This window comes from Muntiacus reevesi, chromosome 17 (genome assembly GCF_963930625.1).
Source record: "Muntiacus reevesi chromosome 17, mMunRee1.1, whole genome shotgun sequence".
NCBI classification, from domain to species: Eukaryota; Metazoa; Chordata; class Mammalia; order Artiodactyla; family Cervidae; genus Muntiacus; species Muntiacus reevesi.
In genome coordinates this window covers 46,061,564-46,082,233 of record NC_089265.1, presented here as the reverse complement: position 1 = coordinate 46,082,233, position 20,670 = coordinate 46,061,564, and the positions used below count along the sequence as shown (strand labels likewise).

Here is a 20,670-nt window from a genome sequence, read left to right as displayed (position 1 = left end):
AATCATTTGCTAACTGTTGAAAAAACAACAAAAACAAGAGGTTCGATAAACATAATTCCTTAAGGAAAATACCAGATAAACAGCAAGATTCTTACTGTGTTCCTGTCACCCCCACTGTTATTGCATACACAGAAGATTTGATAGTTTCTTACAGAAAAAAAATGTAAGAATAGTTTCAATTTGACATACTGTCACGTGGATAATACAAACAATTTCAAAAGCTTTTACAAAAAAGGACAGGCCATCCAATTTGTTTATTCTGAAGAATAAGGCTGAATTTGTGTGTACTTGGAAAAGAAAGATGAAGTCCTAATTTTAACCCTCCATGTCTGTCAGTTGTTTACTTTCTCTATTTCCATTGTGACATCCTGATCAAGATGGTCATTATCTAGATGGCCTTAGGTTGTTATCCCTAAGTGCTCTCTGCATTTGAATTAGACCCCAGATAATGCTCTCATTTCCTGCTTGTATTTCAAGCCCTTTATAATGCAGCTCCCCTTAAACCTTCAATCTAAAATAGCCTTTCTTTATAAATAAATAAATAAAATAGCTTTTTACTGTCTATTTTATGTCCCTCATATGCCTTAACTCATTAACAAGTTCAATTAAAGAAGCACACAGTGCTGGGTACTATACTGAAAAAGTTTTAGTTGCTATCTTTTTTACCTCCTAACATTTTATTAAGGTTTGAATTGTATCTCCCTAAATTCTTATGTTGAAGTCTCAACACCCAGTACCTCAGAATGTAACTGCATTTGGAGTTAAGGTCTTTAAGGGTATAGTTAAGCTAAAATGAGGCTATTAGGATGAGGCTTTAATCGAAGATAACTGTTGTCCTTAACAAGAAAAAGGAGAGACACAGGGATGTGTGGGTATAGACCAAAGGCCACGTTGAGGACAGCCCGTCTACAGACTCAAGAAACAGCCTTCAGGAGGAGCCAACCCTGCCGGCGCCTTGTTCTTAAACCTCCAGCCTCCAGAACCGTGAGAAAACAAATGTTTGTTGTTAAAGCCATTCAGACTGTGATGTTAATATTTTGTTTTGCCAGTAGCCCTTGCAAACTAACACACATGTATTTTTATAGGTTATCGAAAGGAACTGATAACCTTGTGAAAATACCAATTTGCCCTGAAGTTAAATTCATAATCCAGAAAACATAGAGCCAATATAAAAGTGGATTTTGAAGACATCCCCTCTTTACATGTTCTCCCCTGTCTCTCCAAATCTAGCACAGCTCAGCGATTATCCCATGAAATGTTCTCTGCTGCTCTGGGCAACTTTAACTCCCTTCTCTGGACCTCTTGAGTACCTAGTTCCTAGTCCAGTGGAAAGGAATATATTCAACACCAGAACTTTGTTTTTGTGCTGACCCCAATGTTGAAGACTAGTATCAGTATATTTGTCTATTGAAGCTGGCCCAGAGGGAAGGAAGACAGAAGCCCCTTGCCTGCTTGCTCCATCTACCAGTGCTCATTCATTCCCTTCTCCATTGCTCACAGTGACACCTGGGTCACCAGCACATGAGACATGTGTTTAGAACCCTTGAATCACATTACACTTCGTTATCTTAAAATATCCTCGTAAGATAAGCGCTCTCATATGAGGCAGGCTATACCATACACCTAAAAACCACTACACTAGGATGACATACAACGAACTGAACTGAGCTTAGAGGGATGAATTTTATTAATAAACTGCTTGCTAAGTGAATTTGAAGCCCCAAATTTTTCTAAATTAAACAAGAAAACTTCCATCTGATCTGAGAATCTAAAAACAGGAACTACCCATGGAACGGGACTCTGCTTGAAGTTGGTCTGGTTTTGGCTTCATGACTAATCCATACATGAGTTTCAGGTCAAGCGCGACCCCGGAGCTTTTCTTCAGTGTGAGCTGTTGCAGAACTGTGGTGATGAAAACGAATACTTCATTTCGTGCAACCTCTTCTCCGAGACACTTCCGGATTCCCCTTCCAAAAATGAACAGTTTCTCAACAAGACTTATTCATTTCCCTGATTTCATTCAGAAGTCTCTCAGGTCTAAGTAAATTGGGATTATCCCAAATAGTTCTGTATAAAATAGACAAAAATAAAAATTTTTAAAGAATTCGTTTTATCACTTTTACTTTTGTTGCCAACTTCTCCATAATAATTTTGCTTTGGATAAAGTCTTTCGTACAAGTTCAGAACAATGTATATAAAGTTACATACACATATATCTGTGTGTGTGTGTGTACATGTGTGTGGTGCTTCCCAGGTGGAGCAGCAGTAAAGAATCTGCCTGCCGATGCAGGAGATGTGGATTCAACCCTTGGGGCTGGAAGATCCCCCTGGAAAAGAAAATGGCAACCCACTCCAATATTCTTGCCTGGAAAATTCCATGGACAGAGGAAGCTGGCAAGCTACAGTCCAGGGGTTGAAATGAGTTAGACATGACTGAGTATGCAAACGTATATGTGTATAGTCATGGAGGTATATAATTAGATAATTATTGTGGATATATATGTCATTATTCCCTTTAATATGTTGACAGATTTAGTTATCATAAAACTTAGTACAATTATACCTATTTTTCACAAAAATGGTTTCTGGTTCATTAAATAGTGAATAAAATACAAAAAACGTATTTTAATTTTTTATTATTTTAAATGAATAATTCCACAAAAGTCTCATTAGAATATTCCAAAATTGTGGTTAAATAAAAGGTAATAAATATTTTAATCTCCTTGGTTTTAAACAAAAGGAACAGGAAGGATTAGACTATCGAGGCCACACCTTTCACCCTGTTGCTCTTTCACTGTTTTGGAAATAATCTTCACACATCATCACAGAGAGGAGCCAGGTCTCCTGAAAGCAACTCTGATTGAGGGGGTTGCCCACATTTGGTTCTCTCTTCTCCTTCCACCTTTTGTCACAAGCACTGCGTCAGGCTCATCTACAACTAATGAGAGTGTGTTATCTACACCCTAGGCCATACATCAGAGACTCACCTGACTTCATAAAGAACTGGGTCTCTTTGTCTATAGATGTCACCCTCTTCCTAGGAGAAAAATTGGTTTTCTCTGCACCGGAGGTCACAGACCTGGAGATTTACAAATGATATTCAGTCCTCCAACAAACTTCGTTTTGCTCTCATAATCTTTTAAAAGTAATTCATTGTTGCTAACATTTAAAAATCAGAAGATTCCACAAGAAAATCTCCATTTCCAAGTTCCTGTTTATAACTAAAAGAGCTGACCACACTGCGACAATGTCCTGCTCACCAATAGTTTACTGGGTTGGATAGACACAGCAGGTGACCTCTCCCCACTGCTTCAATGTACAAGTCACTTTTCATATTTTCCATTGCTCAGTGTGCTTGAACTTGTGACCTTTTAGATTAAACATGAATAACTTCCCCATAGTATCAAGTCTTGAATTACATACTCATTTAACTTAAACAAGTGCCTTCTTACAAAGAGTATTTCTTTATTAGCACCTGTGTTAACTGAGCTTATTTGCTCATTACTCAATAGGCGTTATAATCACAAGTTCTTAGGATGCTAGAACACTTGAGTTACTTGGGGTTGTACTAACAGAAAATAAATGCCATTCCATTTACACTGACTGTATTTCTTCTTATAGTGGGTTTAAAAATGTTTAGGTTTATCCAGCATAGTCACTAGGTGGAGAAGAAATGTATCAATCTCTCTGACAATAAGCTTTCCAGTGGGACAGACTATGCAGTATATTCCACCATTTTGCTGGTTACAGAGATCGTGAAGGTGCTGTTAGCAGCATAGCATAATAACTTCCCTCCCTACTAGCCTAGCATCTAAGCCATCAGTCAGATGAGGTCTTGGGTAAAGAGGGAGAAGCTCTACAGAGTACTGTACATATGGCTAGCTGAGTGTATAAGAAAGCAATCTTGGGAATTCCCTGTTGGTCCAGTGGTTAGGACTAGGTGCTTTTGCTGCTGGGGCCCAGGTTCGACCCTCAGTAGGGGAACTAAGATCTGGCAAGCCATGTGGTGTAGCCAAAGGAAACCAAAAAAAAAAAGAAAAGAAAGAAAAGAATACAGTCTTTATCAGTTTGCTGGAAACATCAAGCCCTCACTACATGAGGCATATTATTTCCATCAAACCAGATTTGCATATTAAATAGGATTTGCACTGGATGTGAATCCCGCTTCTGTTACCTGCTGAAAATGTAGTCATAAGTAATTTGCTCAATTGGGCTGAAAGTTTCTTCATCAGGAAAACTGGGATTATGATAGCACCACGATATAGGATTACTGTTGAGGTCAGAGTGGATATATCTGAGCATTTTGTACCCAGCACACAGTTGTTGTTTCAGCTGCTAAGTCATGTCTGACTCCCTGCAACCCGATGGACTGTAGCCCGCCAGGCTCCTCTGCCCATGAGGTTCTCAGGCAAGAACACTGGAGTGGGATGGCTGCCATTTCTTTCTCCAGGGGATCTTCCTGACCCGGGGATAAAACCCCTGTCTCCCAGGTTGGCAGGGTGATTCTTTACCACTGAGCCACCAGGGAAGCCCTCAGAACACAGTAGGGTCTCTAAACATTAGTTATACTCTTCATTATTCCCACCACTGCCGTCACCACCCATCAGTCTCACTTTTCACTCCTGAGGTACTTTCAGCTCAGCCTGCCCTTCTGCGATTGATATGAACAAGCCTCTAGCTGCGTTTTCTTCACAAATAGTTAGAGAGTGCCTACTATGTGCCAGGCACTGACCTAGGTGCTTGGGTTGAGGAAAAAGCAAATAAACAGAGAGAGAGACAGAGAGAGAGAAAAAACAACCCTCTGCTTAGTGGCTTATACTCCAGTGGGGAATTTCAGGCTGCTTTTCAAATATGGGCTGCTCCTACCCATGTAGAGGGTGAGCCCATGAAGCCCTTGGCGCACATCTCTCCCTGTGAGCCCATGTTTGAAATTCAGTTTACTCTGAATGAATTTGTATTAAGATTTCATCCTTCTCATTACCTGTGAGGCAAGAAAACTGAATTTCTCTCCAACTTCTTTAAAGAGAAACAGACGGGAAGAATTTTGGTTAAGAAGAATGAAAACTTTTCCCAAATTAATAAAGAGCAAACAAAGAACTAAGCAAATTTTATCTCAAGAAATAAATGGTGACTTCAGTTCAGTTCAGTTCAGTCGCTCAGTCGTGTCTGACTCTATGCGACCCCATGAACCGCAGCACGCCAGGCCTCCCTGTCCATCACCAGCTCCTGGAGTTCACCCAAACCCATGTCCATTGAGTCAGTGATGCCATCCAACCATTTCATCCTCTGTTGTCCCCTTCTCCTCCTGCCCTCAATCTTTCTCAGCATCAGGGTCTTTTTCAATGAGTCAGCTCTTCACATCAGGTGGCCAAAGTATTGGAGTTTCAGCTTCAACATCAGTCCTTCCAATGAACACCCAGGACTGATCCTTTAGGATGGACTGGCTGGAACTCCTTGCAGTCCAAGGGACTCTCAAGAGTCTTCTCCAACACCACAGTTCAAAAGCAAATGGTGACTTACTCATCATGATTTACTTGATACATATTAATAAAGCTGCATGTTTTCCTGGGAATGAAATAGCCATTCAGAGTAGTGTCTGCTGTAGTACTATAAGAAAGAGAAATACAGCATTATAATGCATCCTGCAAACTCAAATAACCCATCGCTAAGCTGCTTCCCACAATGCATGGACTATTTTTATTAATGCTATTTTTTACTGTAATAATGATATGCTGCTACTGCTGCTGCTAAGTCGCTACAGTCGTGTCCAACTCTGTGTGACCCCATAGACGGCAGCCCATCAGGCTCCCCCATCCCTGGGATTCTCCAGGCAAGAACACTGGAGTGGGTTGCCAATTCCTTCTCCAATGCATGAAAGTGAAAAGTGAAAGTGAAGTCGCTCAGTCGTGTCTGACTCTTAGCAACCCCATGGACCACAGCCTACCAGGCTCCTCCATCCATGGGATTTTCCAGGCAAGAGTACTGGAGTGGGATGACATCTTTGTAAATCTCTATTCATTCATTAATTGATATATCTTTTCTGAGCTCCATGCTTAGTCACGCAATTGTGTCTGACTCTTTGAGACCCTTTGGACTATAGCTCACAAGGCTCCTCTTGTCCGTGGTATTTCCCAGGCAGGATTACTGGGGTGGGTTGCCATTTCCTTTCCCAGGGGATCTTCCCAAGCTAGGGACTGAACCCGTGTCTCCTGTGTCTCCAGCATTGCAGGTGGATTCTTTACCACTGAGCCATTAAAGTTATTTTTTACTGTAATAATGATAATGACATCTCTATAAATCTCCATTCATTAATTGATGTATCTTCTACCTATTGTCAAATTACTAATTATTCTTTATTTTGTATTTGTTAGACATATTGAGCATTTACTACATTGAGGGCATTGCTATGAGCTAAAATTTCCAGAAAATCATCACAATATTTCTATGACAGAGTTGGTCATAAGGAGACATATGCAATTACAACCAGAAACTTTTAAGGAAATTATAAAGAATTTTCTTTGTATACAGCATGTTTTTGTCTTTTACTAATAGATTAAAAAAATACACATCAGTTAGTACTTGATAGACATATCTAGGAATTGGAATGGAATTGGAACTAGGAGATCTGAATTCTAGATAGTGTTCTAAGTGAGATGTTGGGCAAATCTCATATCTACTCTGCGATTTCATTTTCTAGCTGTGAAATGATATTAGTTGTACCTGGAGGATCGAAGTTGCTTCTAGAACAAGTATTTTATTTTTCTAGTCCCATACTCAGACTACTTTATGCATACTGTACACCTTTCCCCTTTATACTTCTGTGATTATGCATGGCTTATGCATGGATTATGCATGTTATGTTTCCATACGGTACTCCCTAACTTCCAAAATGGCCCTCACTCTCAGTGACATTTCAATGTGATAAGTTTGAGAATAGTCACTGGACACAATTGTCTTAGCCACTTCTGGGTTCTCTCTTCCGAGAAGAGAGAAGGTAAATCTCTGTATAGAAGGCAAATCTCATCTATAGTTATTAATGGACTAAGCGGAGAAGCCAGTTTCATACTTCCCAGGGAGACTGCAGTCATCCAGCTTCACCAGAGCATGAGTGGAGAAGTATGTCTAATTCAGGTGGAAACTATGACTCAGCCTCCTTAGTCTAGCTCTCAGCCAAACTGTGCAAACTAGTTCTGTTAATTTAGAAAGTTAATATTTGAAACTCTCTCTGACCTTTCATCTTGCAGTTGGTACTGAACTTTGGCAAATAATATGGATATTACTCATTGGGTGTCCTCAAAACCCAACAAAGGATAAGACCAAAAAAGGGATGGACCTATTTGTTGGAAGGATTACCTGTTCCTATGTGTAGCCACTTGCCTTTCTCAGTACATTCCTGTCACTCCCTCTGTGGATTCAGCTGCTCAAATTCTAATCTGTATAAAAAAGCACATGTTCCTACTCTTTGGAAACCTAGCATGTAAAATTTGACTTCACTAATATGAAAATATGAGTGATTATATATTCTAAAGAAGGATTCAATACATTAATGCATTCATTGTAGGATTTCTCTTTCTATATACATATATGTTTCCAAAACTTCCCATATGAAAGTGCCTTTCTACACAACTTTTAAAGAGTGTATATCCAATAAATACTTATTAGGGTACTGTTTAACCTTCATGTGTATGTACATATGGTACAAGTAATAGCAAAAATTTTGTCCCCTTTACCTAAGATTGTTCTATTTATCTTGCTTCAATCTATTTCATTTTAACTTATTTTCTGCTTTTTGATCCCTTGTCCTTTAAGATGGAAAATAGTAAATATCCAAGTATAGAATGGATTAGTCCCTAATGATATATATAAGATGCCTTTTATTAATATGTTTGTGCTAAAATTATTGGGTCATATCACACTACTCTCATTGGTCAATGCATCTGATTTTTTTAGTTTATATATTACTTCATTTCTTCACTTTTAATAATATAATGAATACCTATTTTCTAAAATATGTTTCTACCTATTAGGTCCTCAGATGTGTTTTCAGGATCCCAAAGTATATGATCACTTTCATTTCACCCCAAATGCCTCCAGTAAATTTGTTCTCTGTTCCTTATTTCTTAGTATAACTTGTAGATTTTATTCTTTTTTGTAGCACCCAAAGTCACCCTACTGAAGCCTTTGGGACAGAAGAGCTGCATCTTTAAATGTAGGACCTTTTTGGGGGGGGCTTTCCTGATGGCTCAGATGGTGAAGAATCTGCCTGTAATGCAGGAGACTTGGGTTTGATCCCTTGATCAGGAAGATTTCCTGGAGAAGGAAATGGCAACCCACACCTGTATTCTTGCCTGAAGAATTCCATGAACAGAGGAGCCTGGAGGGCGATAGTCCATAGGGTCGCAAAGAGTCAGACATGGCTCAGCAGCTAACACTTCACTTTTTTATTAAGTTAAAGATGAAATCTGCTTCAACCAGAGAGGGGATCTGAAGGAAAGAGATCACTGTGAATAGGTAGCATCACATGTGAAATATGGAGAGCAAACTAGACAGGCAAAATCCAGGGGCCTGAGTGGCTCACTGTCTGGGTCTGACTGCTCAGCTAGTGGTCTTCCCCTTTGAGATCCCTGGGCTGAGGCCACTGCATTCTGCTGTGCCGATTACCACGAGGAGAGAGACATTCCCACACTTTCACTATTTAAAGATGGGAAGAGAGAAGCACTGAGAGTTTAATTTTTTTATCTTAACTATATGGAATGGAAACAGTTTGAACTACTAGAACTTAAGTTGTTTACGTACATATTTAATAAAGGCTGTCTACTTAACCTCTACTGGCATGCCTTTGGGAGCTGGAGAGTCTGGCATAAAGTTCAGTAAACTTTCAAATACCGATAAATGTATACTCTGTTCAGTCTATTTGTGGCAACACTAGCTCCCTCCATCTATTGTCTGACAAAACTCTTAGCTATTGGAAATGAAGCCACATCACATTAGCAGGTGGCTAAGGTTGCTGAAGTGACTTAGCAGCAGCAGCAGCAAGGCTGCTCATGGGGGTAAGTTAAGTGAGTCTGTACGACACTTAATAACCAAATATAAATTATGGTTAGATTATCCATTGCTCCAAATTTCAATATTCTTCCCTCCCCTTAATTAGTAAATATAAGATGAAAGTTAATGGCATCATAATTTAGTTATGGAAAACATTCACGTAATTTCCCTTGCTCTAGCTTAAATTTCATTAAAGAGTTTCAAAAATAAAATAAAACATTAAATAATATTAACATAATATAGATTTTAAAGAACTTCCTTCATTCATTCTAATGCTTTAGATTCCACACTCCTCCCACACCACTTTTGGAACAGTTGTTGTCCCAAAGGAGAAGCATATTCTTACCAATGAGGAATAGTTAAAGGAAGGAAGGAGGCATGCCTGAATATTTCATTTATAAAAGCTTCTGTGTAGAGTAAAAGTTTCCTGTCTTCAAACCTGGGTGATTTCATCCCAATGTTTCCATCTGAGGGAAAAAAAAAAAAAAAGATTTTTAAAATTTTAATTTAAAATGAAAATATACTCATAATAATTATATTTTTCAACTGAAAGCATGTTACCAATTTCTTCTTGAATTTTGACTTGAATTTTCTGGATAGTATATCAAATAAAGAAAGCTCCAATATAGACATGCTGATATTATTTCAAACCCTGAAAATAAAGAGAAAGTGTATCTTGGAAAAAGGTATTAGCAAACTCAGATCTTCAATTTACTTTGTTATTTGGACAGTAAGAATTCAAGGAAAATAATCTACATATGATTCCTCATTAACAATTACTATACATTTTTATAATTATTATTTACAAATACAATTGTATTTGTAATTTGTATTTATAAATGTAATTATAAGTTGTATTTGCAAATACAATTATTATACATTAAGGTTTATTTCAAAACACAGGCTTAATATCTTGCCCATTAGAATAGCCACTATCAATAAAACAGAAAACAGCAAATGTTGGTGAGAATGTAGAAAAAAATGGAACTCTAGTGTATTGATGGTAGAAATGTAAAATGATGAAGTCACTATGGAAAAAAACATGAAGAGCTCTCAAAATATTTAAAAAAAGAATTACCATGTGACTGATCAACCTACCTTCTCAAAATGTACTCAACACAGTTGAAAATATAGACTTGAAAATATCTGTAAAACTATGTTCATGGTAGCATTATTCACAATAGTCAAGAGATGGAAACAATCCACACATTCATTGATAGACGAATGGATAAATAAAATGTGGTATATACATGCAATAGAACATTTTGCAGCCTTAAAAAGGAGATGGTGCCACTTGCTATGATATGGATGAACATCAAGGACATTATGCTAAATGAAACAATTTGGTCACAAAAGAAAAACACTGTGTGATTCCACTAATATGAGGTATTGTCATCAAAATTGTAAAAACAGATCAGAAAGGTAGTTGCCTAGGGTTGGCAGGAGAGGGGAGCACAAATTGGGGTTTAATGGGCATAGAATTATAGTTTTAAAAGATGAAAAAGTTCTAAAAATCTGTTGCACAACAATATGAATATATATGACACTACTGCATTGTACACATAAAAATTTAGGATAGTAAATTTAATATGAGGGGCTTGCAACCACAATAGAAAATAAAATTTAAAATTTTTAATGTATAGATATTACTATAAGGCAAATTAAAACATTGGAAATAGCTCACTACAAAATAAACCATTGTTATAATGGCTATGATCTATATATAATAATAATATCTTAAATCCTAAATAGTTATTGAATGCTTATTCTATTCTATGCCCATTTAACTGAGGAAAGAGCTGTGCCTTGAGGACCTTATGGACCTTGCTTAAGGGGACTCAACTCAGAAGAGACAGGAGGGATGTAAACTTGGACTTACCTGGCTTCAAGGCCATAAGTTTGTATAAGTGCATAATGGAAGGTTGAATACATTCAATTTTTTGAAATATTAACTTTTAATATAGTTATTTTATTTTAAAAATTCATTCTTTAAACATGGTGTCTTCACCTTTGGTATCATCTATACATTGGTAAGATGTTTTTCATTTATTATGAAAATTAAAGCTAAAAAGTCTATATAAAACTTCATCTTTTCTCAAGGATGACTTTACACTACATCAAAGAATGCAATCAGTTTTCTTGAAAACCTACAGTCAGAAATATCACATTAAACAGTTTTTCTAGCCTGTTCCAATTGTAAATTCAATTCAGTGATGACCTAATTGTTCAGATGGCAAAAACTTTGCCTGCAGTGTACAAGACAAGTGTTCGATCCCTGGATTGGGAAGATCCCCTGGAGAAGGAAATGGCTATCTACTCCAGTATGCTTGCCTGGAAAATTCCATGGACAGAGGGGCCTGGCAGGCTACAGTTCATGGGGTCACAGAGTCAGACATGACTGAGTGACTAACACTATTGCCAACATTAAAAATGTTATTTGTGTTTTCTACTAAATCTTCTAAAATCTAGTAGCAAAAATGAATGGTTAAATCAATATAACATTTAAGGTCTTCATGATGATGATGACAACAATAACAGTGATAATTCCAAACACTGATCACTTGATTGCCCTGTCATTTGAAATGGGGGCTGTGATTAGCCTCACTCTAGAGACGAGAAACATGCAGCACAGAGGTGGCTGAATATTCTACCAGGACCACACAAGAGACAAGGTGAGTCTCTGATTCAAATCTGTGGTTTCACTGCACTGGGACTTCAGAATTTGTTTGTTCTCTAAACAACCTTGCAGGACAACATGTGCAAGAAATATACCCAAATTTAGCTTCAGAGCAATCAGAACCCCTTCCCAAATATCTCTTCTCAAGACTTGGTTTTACATTTTTTGAACAGGGCAATCTCTTTAGAGAGCCAGTAGATTCAACAGTTCTTTTGACATAAAATTTCTAACATGACTTCACAGTGCAAGGAATTATCCTGAAAATGAGTTGCCCAAATGGATTTGCCAACAATGGTGTCTATAGTATCATACAGCATGGTACAAGAATATGGAATTCTATTCAAAATACACTGTCTCAATTTGCTAATAAAAGAAAACAAAACAAGTCATGAATGCTGCATAAAAGACACTGATTTTGCATATTGTAGAGCCATGAACTTTATATCCAAGACCTAGGACTATTTGAATAAATATCAGGATTCATATTTTGATCATTATGAACTTTTCTTTTTATAACAAGGTTTAAGCAACCTATTATTTATTTCAGCATGAGGAAAAATAATACAAACAAACAAATGCCTCTGTTTGCAAAGGAAATTCAGGAACACAAATATGTAGACCCTAGGAAAAAGTGAACCCAATTGCCAATAACGATGGCATAAAGAAGAAAGGAGAAGACAAGTCTGAAGAATATTCCACCTAAGATGAAACTGTTAAAACATCTTTAGAATTTTGCTGTTGTTGCTGTTATACTAAGGGAATTTGCTTTCTACAGTCTAATATCTTACAAGAGCTGTAAGAAATTTCATAGTGTCAGCACAAATAATAAATAATCTATAATAGGAATAGAGAACTTTTTTTAAAAAAGATTTTTTGATGTGGACCATTTTAAAGCCTTTACTGAATTTGTTACATTGTTACATCACAAGGCATGTGGGATCTTAGCTCTCCAACCAGACAACTGGACTGCCAGGGAAGTCCCTAGAACAGAGTTTCATTTGCGCTAAACTGAGGACTGTAGCCCAGGAGACAGATTCAAGAAGCACTTGAATTGTGTTTCCCCAGAATTAAAATGGGGAAAGTTTGTATAGGAAAAAACTGCAAAGTTACATAAGGTGTCTGTCAAGAATTACGGTTGGAATTGGCAAGAAGTAAGTGTGGTTGTTAAGCAAGGATTGCCTAGGGTTCAAAATAGTTGCTTAGTTACAAGGAGAAAACTTCAAACCATAAGTTTGCAGCTGGCAGCTACTAGCAGATATTGTTTTGAAAACGGCTGGTGTTGTCCTTGAGTTTGACATAGCACAGAAAATTCAAGTTCTCAGTGATGCAGGAACATGTCTGAAACCATGTCCACAATGACCATCCAGCTCCATTACAGATTCCTGAACCGCAGTTTTATATTTTGTCAGAACAAAGAACAAACATCAAACATGACAGGGGTCCATCCTTCGAGCTTTCAGTGAGTCAGCATGACATGGTGTCTGAGAAGGAAATTTCATCTTTGAAGGATTCCTAGAGTTGGTATCATAGGAAGGGGGGTGAAATATTATCCCTATCTTCAAAGTGAATAAGTCTTTCAATCATGTCCAAATCTTTGCAACTCTATGGACTGTATGTAGCCCACCAGGCTCCTTTGTCATGGGATTCCCCAGGAGAAAATAATGGAATGGGTCGCTCTGCCCTCCTCCAGGGGCTCTTCCCAACCCAGGGATGGAACCTGCATCTCTTAGGTCTCCTGCATTCACAGGTGGACTGTTTACCACTGAGTGAACTTGAGTGCAAAGCTGAAGCCAAATCATGTGCCCACCATGATAACTTCCCCAGACCTCAATACCTGAAAATTGCTCTCATCAATAGGTAAGAATGGTTTAAGAAGAAAAAAACTATGAAGTGTTAAGAATGATAGTGGTGTGATGGAGATATAAATTATCTTCCTGAAAAGGATATTGATAATCTGTGATGGAGATATAAATTATCTTCCTGAAAAGGATATTGATAATCTGTACGAAAAGCTCAAGAATCCTTTTATTATGTGACCCAGAAATTCTGCTTCATAACATAAGAGTACAATGAAAAAGGAGACAAAATTGATGCACAAAGATGGTCATCTTAGCATTGGCAAGATATTCAATATCTGCATTACTGAGACACCGACTAGTAAAATGTGGGGAGGGTATAGACCATGGAGTACTGTGCAGTTGTTAGAAGCAGCAAATTAGAAATACACCTGACAACCATGATTGGATCTTAAATATATAGGGTTTCATGAAAAAATTTATAAATGAGATGCAAATAGCAATGATAATTTACATATATTAAAGCTCATGATAAATATAAGAATACACACTAGTACATGAAAATATTAAGCCCATTTTAAAAGAATACATGAGACAAAATGTATTCTCAAACAGATTAAGAATAAATGTCAACAGGTTGGGAAAAGGATTGAGAGTGGGATGTAGACTTAAAAGTAGTAAATGGCCAATATCAAAAGAGGGAAATACTTTATAGCAGAAAACAGAAAATTGTGATTAATCGCCATTCACTTTAAATACTGATAAACAGTTGTACATACCAGCTCCAAAGAGGTCACTCACAGTGCTTATAATTTCATCATCATTTAATGTGGTCGTTTTGGTGACAGCATATTTGTTGTGGCATGCATTAATCAGAGCATCAGTGATAGCTTGGATGTGGTCCTGAGGACATAAACCTTAACATGATTATTCATCCCTTCCTACATTTTACAGAACATATGACTCTCATGCAGGAAAAGCCAGATTACCATGTAACTTGAAATGAACCCAATTAACTTAGGAATGTAAAGAATATAAGTAGATCGTTTTAAATCTTGCAAATAATTTTGCTTATCAGTGGTAATGCTCAATCATAAAAGACTGTAGTAAAGAAAACCAAGTTACCAAATTCAGGTTTCTTCTTAAAAGTTTTTTTTTCAATCAATAAAGAGTATGCCGATGTCTGGAAGTGCACTTAGAAAAATTAGAGGTTAACTTATAGAGAATATGCTAAGCAATAAATATAAGAGGTTTTCAAACCTACTGTAAGAATTTTACTATAATCACCATGCAGAAGGAGATGGGATTGGGACAGATTAGGGAGTAGGAAAAAAATTTTATGAATTTCACAAACTGTTTTATTTACAGTATCTGATCTAGAATTCCAGGCTGGTACCTTGATACAGATTGTTTTCTGCCCATTCCTTTTAATCAGATGGGACTTAAGTCCTCACTCTCTTCCTTTATTCAATTATCCACTTTTTCATGTTTTTTCCAATGCTTTACTCTCAGGAAATAGTTCCCTAACAACTAGGATTTTTTTCTAGTATTTACATAATTTGAGAGAGAAATTTTCTTTTCTGTGGACCATCAAATTGGGCCAAAAACATTTCAATGGCCTCACAAAAAGGTTTGCTTCTGTCATCTGGAGAACGTTTCTACATGTGTTATGATCTCAAAGTTCATTTTTCCATAGGAAAGAAACTTAAGAAGGATATGAGATTAAGCTGAAAGCTTCTTATAGAACATTCCTTATAATTATTCAAAGAACTTTCTGAAAAAACTATTCTGATACTTTTAAGACCTCATAGTTTCAGAGATAAAATTAGAGAAACAAAATTATTGGGTCATTTCTTCAGGAAACCCACTTATATGTTGATCATCATTTATCAGCCAAGGACAGATTCATACTTCAAGTATGCGTCTTATCTACACAGTAGGGAAACTCTGAGATTTCAAAAAATTCAAAGTTCTATTTTGGGTCCCTACATGAGAACTAAGTAATATTGCCATATAATCTCTCTGACTGGACTTCACATTTATTAATGGTTTGGATGAGGTTCATTATGGAAAAACTACAGTAAAAGAACCAGGGTAGTGCATACAACTGTCTGAGTTCTCAATGAATTTTACCACTTTTTTTTTTTTCCTTCTCACCGAATCCCTTGTCCCGTCATGCATTTAAACCCTTACCTTATCATGTTGTAAGATGATCTTGTACACGTAGAGCAGTAAACATGCCTGATAGAGAATAAATAGAATAGTAATAAATAGTAGAGAATAAATGCCTGATCCAGGGCATGATAAAACTCCCAGGGAGCATTTATAATTTGCAAAGGAAGGTATCAGAAACATGGTATGAAATCAGCAGGATTTGCAGCACCGGAGGCCTTGAGCAAGTCATCATCCGTTTTAACAATTCTAAGAAACTCCTCATCACTGTGGTCATATCTCTTGCCAGAGCAAAGGGCACAGACAACACTGGCCATAGCACAGGTGATAGCACCTCTAGGTTCAAAGCTGCCACTCTTGGAAGTCAATTCTGTAAAGACTTTTACCAGCTCAGAGACCTCCTCGATGACATGTTCCTCAAGTAAACAAGAGCAGGTCGAGGATTTTGTTTCTGCTTTAAAAAATGTTCATAAAGCTTTGGAAGCAATTTTCTTATGAAGTTTCCAACTCTCCCCATAATTGACTGAAAACGTAAGACTCCTTCATTGTGCCAGGAAAGAAAACGTATACATGTTAGGTCAGGCTGCAAAATGCTCTCCATTTTTGAGTAGCACTTCTTTCACCATCTCCATCCCATTCACCACCAGGACAGGCACCATACCAAGTTTGATGAGAAAGACATCTCCATATTTCTCCTCATTTCCATGAATGTAAGGTAAGGATGGTCTCCAAGCTGAAGAAGATTTCCCATGATGGGGAGGGACCATGGGCCAGGAGGAAACACCTCCTTTCTCTCTTTGTTTCCTAGTGCTCTTACAAAACAAAACCATCACCAAAATTATGAGAGAAGTGGTCACCTCTCCAGAAGTGACTGCCATGCCGAATATCATTTTCAGGTATAAAACACCTAGAATAGAAAAATTTAACCACCATTTTTGCTATTCTAAGCATAGACTAAGTAGTCTTTCTCCATGTAAACATTTAGGAGAAAAGTACAGACTCTTTATATTTAGATGGAAACTATTATTAAAGAGTGCACCAAGAAGGTAAAATGAAATTCTTGCAAAATTCACTGTATGTCTATCTCAATTCTATTATTTTCATGATTCTAATCATCAGACCAAATCCTTTCATGTCAGTTGTTGACATCATAGACAGAAGGAGAGGATAACTTAATGTAGGAAGCAGCCTGGTGGGTGGCAAACGGATTGAAGCTATAGAACCTGATTTCATACTCAGCTGGGGGACTCTTCATCCTGTCACTTAATCTAAGTTGTCTCATCTGTGTCCTACTTAACAAAACTTAGTCATACATTTTCTCAACAAATATTTATTGAACACCCCAATGTCAGGCACTGAAAAATACAAAACAAAATTTCACAGATCAATGAGGAAACTAGAAGAACAAAAATAAGATTACAAAGTAATAAGTGCTATAAAAAAACTGTGTATAGTGTCATCTGTCATTGTGTGAGGATGAAATGCAATCATCATTAAAAAGTACTTGGTTATTAATAGAACTGTCATATGACCCAGCAATACCACTTCTGGGCATACACACTGAGGAATCCAGATCTGAAAGAGACACGTGCACCCCAATGTTCATCGCAGCACTGTTTATAATAGCCAGGACATGGAAGCAACCTAGATGCCCATCAGCAGATGAATGGATAAGGAAGCTGTGGTACATATACACCATGGAATATTACTCAGCCGTTAAAAAGAATTCGTTTGAATCAGTTCTAATGAGATGGATGAAACTGGAGCCCATTATACAGAGTGAAGTAAGCCAGAAAGATAAAGAACATTACAGTATACTAACACATATATATGGAATTTAGATAGATGGTAGCAATAACCCTATATGCAAAACAGAAAAAGAGACACAGAAGTACAGAACAGACTTTTTAACTCTGGGGGAGAACGTGAGGGTGGGATGTTTTGAAAGAACAGTATGTATATTATCTATGGTGAAACAGACCACCAGCCCAGGTGGAATGCATGAGTCAAGTGCTCGGGCCTGGTGCATTGGGAGGACCCTGAGGAGTCGGGTGGAGAGGGAGGTGGGAGGGGGGATCGGGATGGGGAATACGTGTAACTCTATGGCTGATTCATGTCAATGTATGACAAAACCCACTGAAATGTTGTGAAGTGATTGGCCTCCAACTAATAAAATAATATTTAAAAAAAAAAAAAAATACTTGGTTAGGGCTTCCCAACTGGCTCAGGTGTAAGAGTCTTTTGGCCACTGCAGGAGACATGGGTTCGATCTCTGATCTGGGAAGATCCCACATGCAGCAAAGCAGCTAAATCCAAATGCTACAACTATTGAGCCTGGACTCTAGAGCCGGGGAGCCACAACTCAGCCCACATGCCAAAACTCCTGAAGCCTGGGTGCCCTAGAGTCCATGCTCCGCAACGAAAGAAGCTCCCGCCGTGAGCAGCCAGAGGACTGCAAGGAAGAGTAGCCCTCACTCTGCAGCTAGAGAAAAGCCCATGCAGCAACAAAGACCCAGCATAGCCAAAAATAAATAAACAAATAAAATTATTTCTTTTTAAAGTACTTGGTGAATTATAAGCTACTTAGTATAAATCTAATTGGCTGTCTGCCTAGTCTGTTCTTAAACTTCTCAGCCTGCTTGTAAAAGTGACTTTCTGAAGCAATTCTACTGGTTTGAAACCTGTCTGTATAGTCACAGATGGTTGATCCAAGGGATAAGCCTTCAGTCCAAGATGAACCTTAGGAATATGGAACCGGGACTATGAAGGTTCATCTTCTCATTGGGCAACTAGGTCTATAAGACACAAATCTGAACATAAAATGTGGGGACATTTCACCTGCCAGGAGGACCTGAGAAACTGTGAGAAAAGGCCTGAAAAATAAATGAAGTAAAAAGGAAAAGAAAGAAAAGATGGGAGGGTGGTCTCATGACCTTGTATGCAGTTTCTAGTGTCTGCATGAGATTTTGTCCTCAGGCTGAATTCTTTTCTGTTTAAACTAGCTAAAACTGGTTTCTGTTACCAAGAGGGTCGTACCTCTCTCCCCTGCAAAATAAAGTTTAATAGACATAAAGAATATTTTTGTTCGTTATTGCATTTTTAAGATTTTATCTGTTTATCTGCCTGCACTGGGTCCGCATTGCAGGACCCAGCTTTCTCTAGCTGCGGCAAGTGGGGGCTGCTCTTCCCTTCTGTGCGCAGGCTTCTCACTGCGGCGGCTTCTCTTGCTGCAGAGCGCAGACTCTAGGCCCCTGGGCTCTGGGCGCTGCCGCGCGCAGGCTCACTCGTTGCAGTGAGTGGCTCTGGGGTGTGCGTGCCTCTATTTACGGCACATGGGCTTTGTTGCTTCACGGCACACAGAATCTTCCCAGGTAAGGTTCGAACGGAACCCATGTCCTCTGCATTGGCAGGCAGATTTCTATCCACTGTGGCACAAGGGAAGACCAGCTATTGTATTTTACAGTAACTACAGAGAGAATACAAAACTGTCTCTCCCTTGAAAGAATATAACTGAATTTCACACTTGGCAAATTAGTTCTTGAGACAAATAACATTGGTGGGCCATATACTCACTGGCCAGTGTAAATATCCAGTTCTTTTTGGGTTTTTGAGTAGGCCAGCACTTGATTTCATATATATATGAAATACATAGATACATATACATACTGAGAGGCATCCTTGCTAGCAACAATGAACTTGTTTTCCAGTTCAGAAGAAAATGACAGAGTGGTAAAAAGCACTACACTTATATTCTACTTAAAAAGAAGCACCAAGGACCAAAGAAATGTATAACCTAACTCTCCCACCCTGAATATGCAAGAAAAACCTTGTTACCTATCTTATTTGATTGTTCCACCTTTCCAAGTTCACAGATAAAATGTAATTATACACTCACTTGGTTGGCATTGTTTCCTAAGAATAAACTTTGGAGTTGAAAATTAAAGATCAACTTCTTTTTATGGGGGGAATAAAAGCAGTTAAACTAACAGGAAAAACTTGAGTCCCTAATCAATGCAACAGTGGCAATTTGCAAAACTCTCTTTTTCTCTCAGTTCAGGAAGAAAACAGTGAGAATGTCACTGTGCTGCGGCTTTGCAGCACGCTGATTTTGTGAAACCTCTCCTGCTTCTATGACCATTTATCCCCTTACAAGGTGCCAGAACCAGAACTAAGCACTAATCCATACTGTCTTTCAAAACTCTTACCTCTGTGAGGTAATGTATCATCCTGTTACAGAAAGGCTTCACAAGATTAAAAAATCACTTTCCTCATTTATTTCCCATTAAAAGATATATTTACTTATTTATTTGGCTGTGCCAGGTCTTAATGGTGATGGGAAACCTTTAATTGTGGCCTGGTGATCTTTCTTTTCCATTATTGTTTTCAGTTGAAGAGTCCAAACTCAGTTGCGGCATGTGGGATCTAGTTCCCCAACTGAGGACGTAGAGTCTTGGCCACTGGATCACCAGGGAAGTCCCTATTTCCCATGTTTTTCAAGCTTAATATCAAATCACCAATTACTTGGAGCACTTGCTTTTTCACAAAAGTCAAAAAAAGTCCATTTCTATTAGGCATTCACCAAACTGCTAATTTGTATATTGACAGTAGTCCTATTATCGGTGTTTTCAAAGCAGACAACGAAGTAGATGAGAATGGATATGGCTAGGAGTAAGTGTGATTTGACTCCCACAAAGATGACTGGGCTGCCCCACCTACCTCTCCTGCTATTTAGCTGTGGGAACTCCGTTAAATTATGGTCTTTTTGATCTCAGTTTTCTCATCTGTAAGATGGTCCCTTCAGTCTAGAAGACTTTGAAGGCCAGCTCCAGCCTTTGGTAATCAAAGTTAGAAGGAAACACTGGACAGAAGCCTGAGTGTGATGTCCAGGGTTAATTGCCAGAGTTCCCAGAGCAGTCAATGGTTCATCAACAAATGTAAGTAACTGTGTGACTGCCTTGGATTCTTTTTCAACTTGGGCCC

At 38.1% G+C, this 20,670-nt stretch overlaps 1 protein-coding gene and 1 pseudogene across 1 annotated transcript in view; both read right to left on the bottom strand.

The window, feature by feature from the left end:
- The window catches only part of ANXA1 (annexin A1), a 136,193-nt gene extending 116,899 nt beyond the window's left edge, over nt 1–19,294 (bottom strand). Inside the window, exon 1 of the mRNA XM_065907690.1 lies at nt 19,288–19,294. The gene's annotated coding sequence lies outside the window, so the exon portion shown is untranslated. The remainder of the gene's footprint in view (nt 1–19,287) is intronic.
- On the bottom strand, nt 1,330–16,580 carry LOC136148250 (cytochrome P450 1A1-like; annotated as a pseudogene).
- Nucleotides 19,295–20,670: the final 1,376 nt, after the last annotated feature.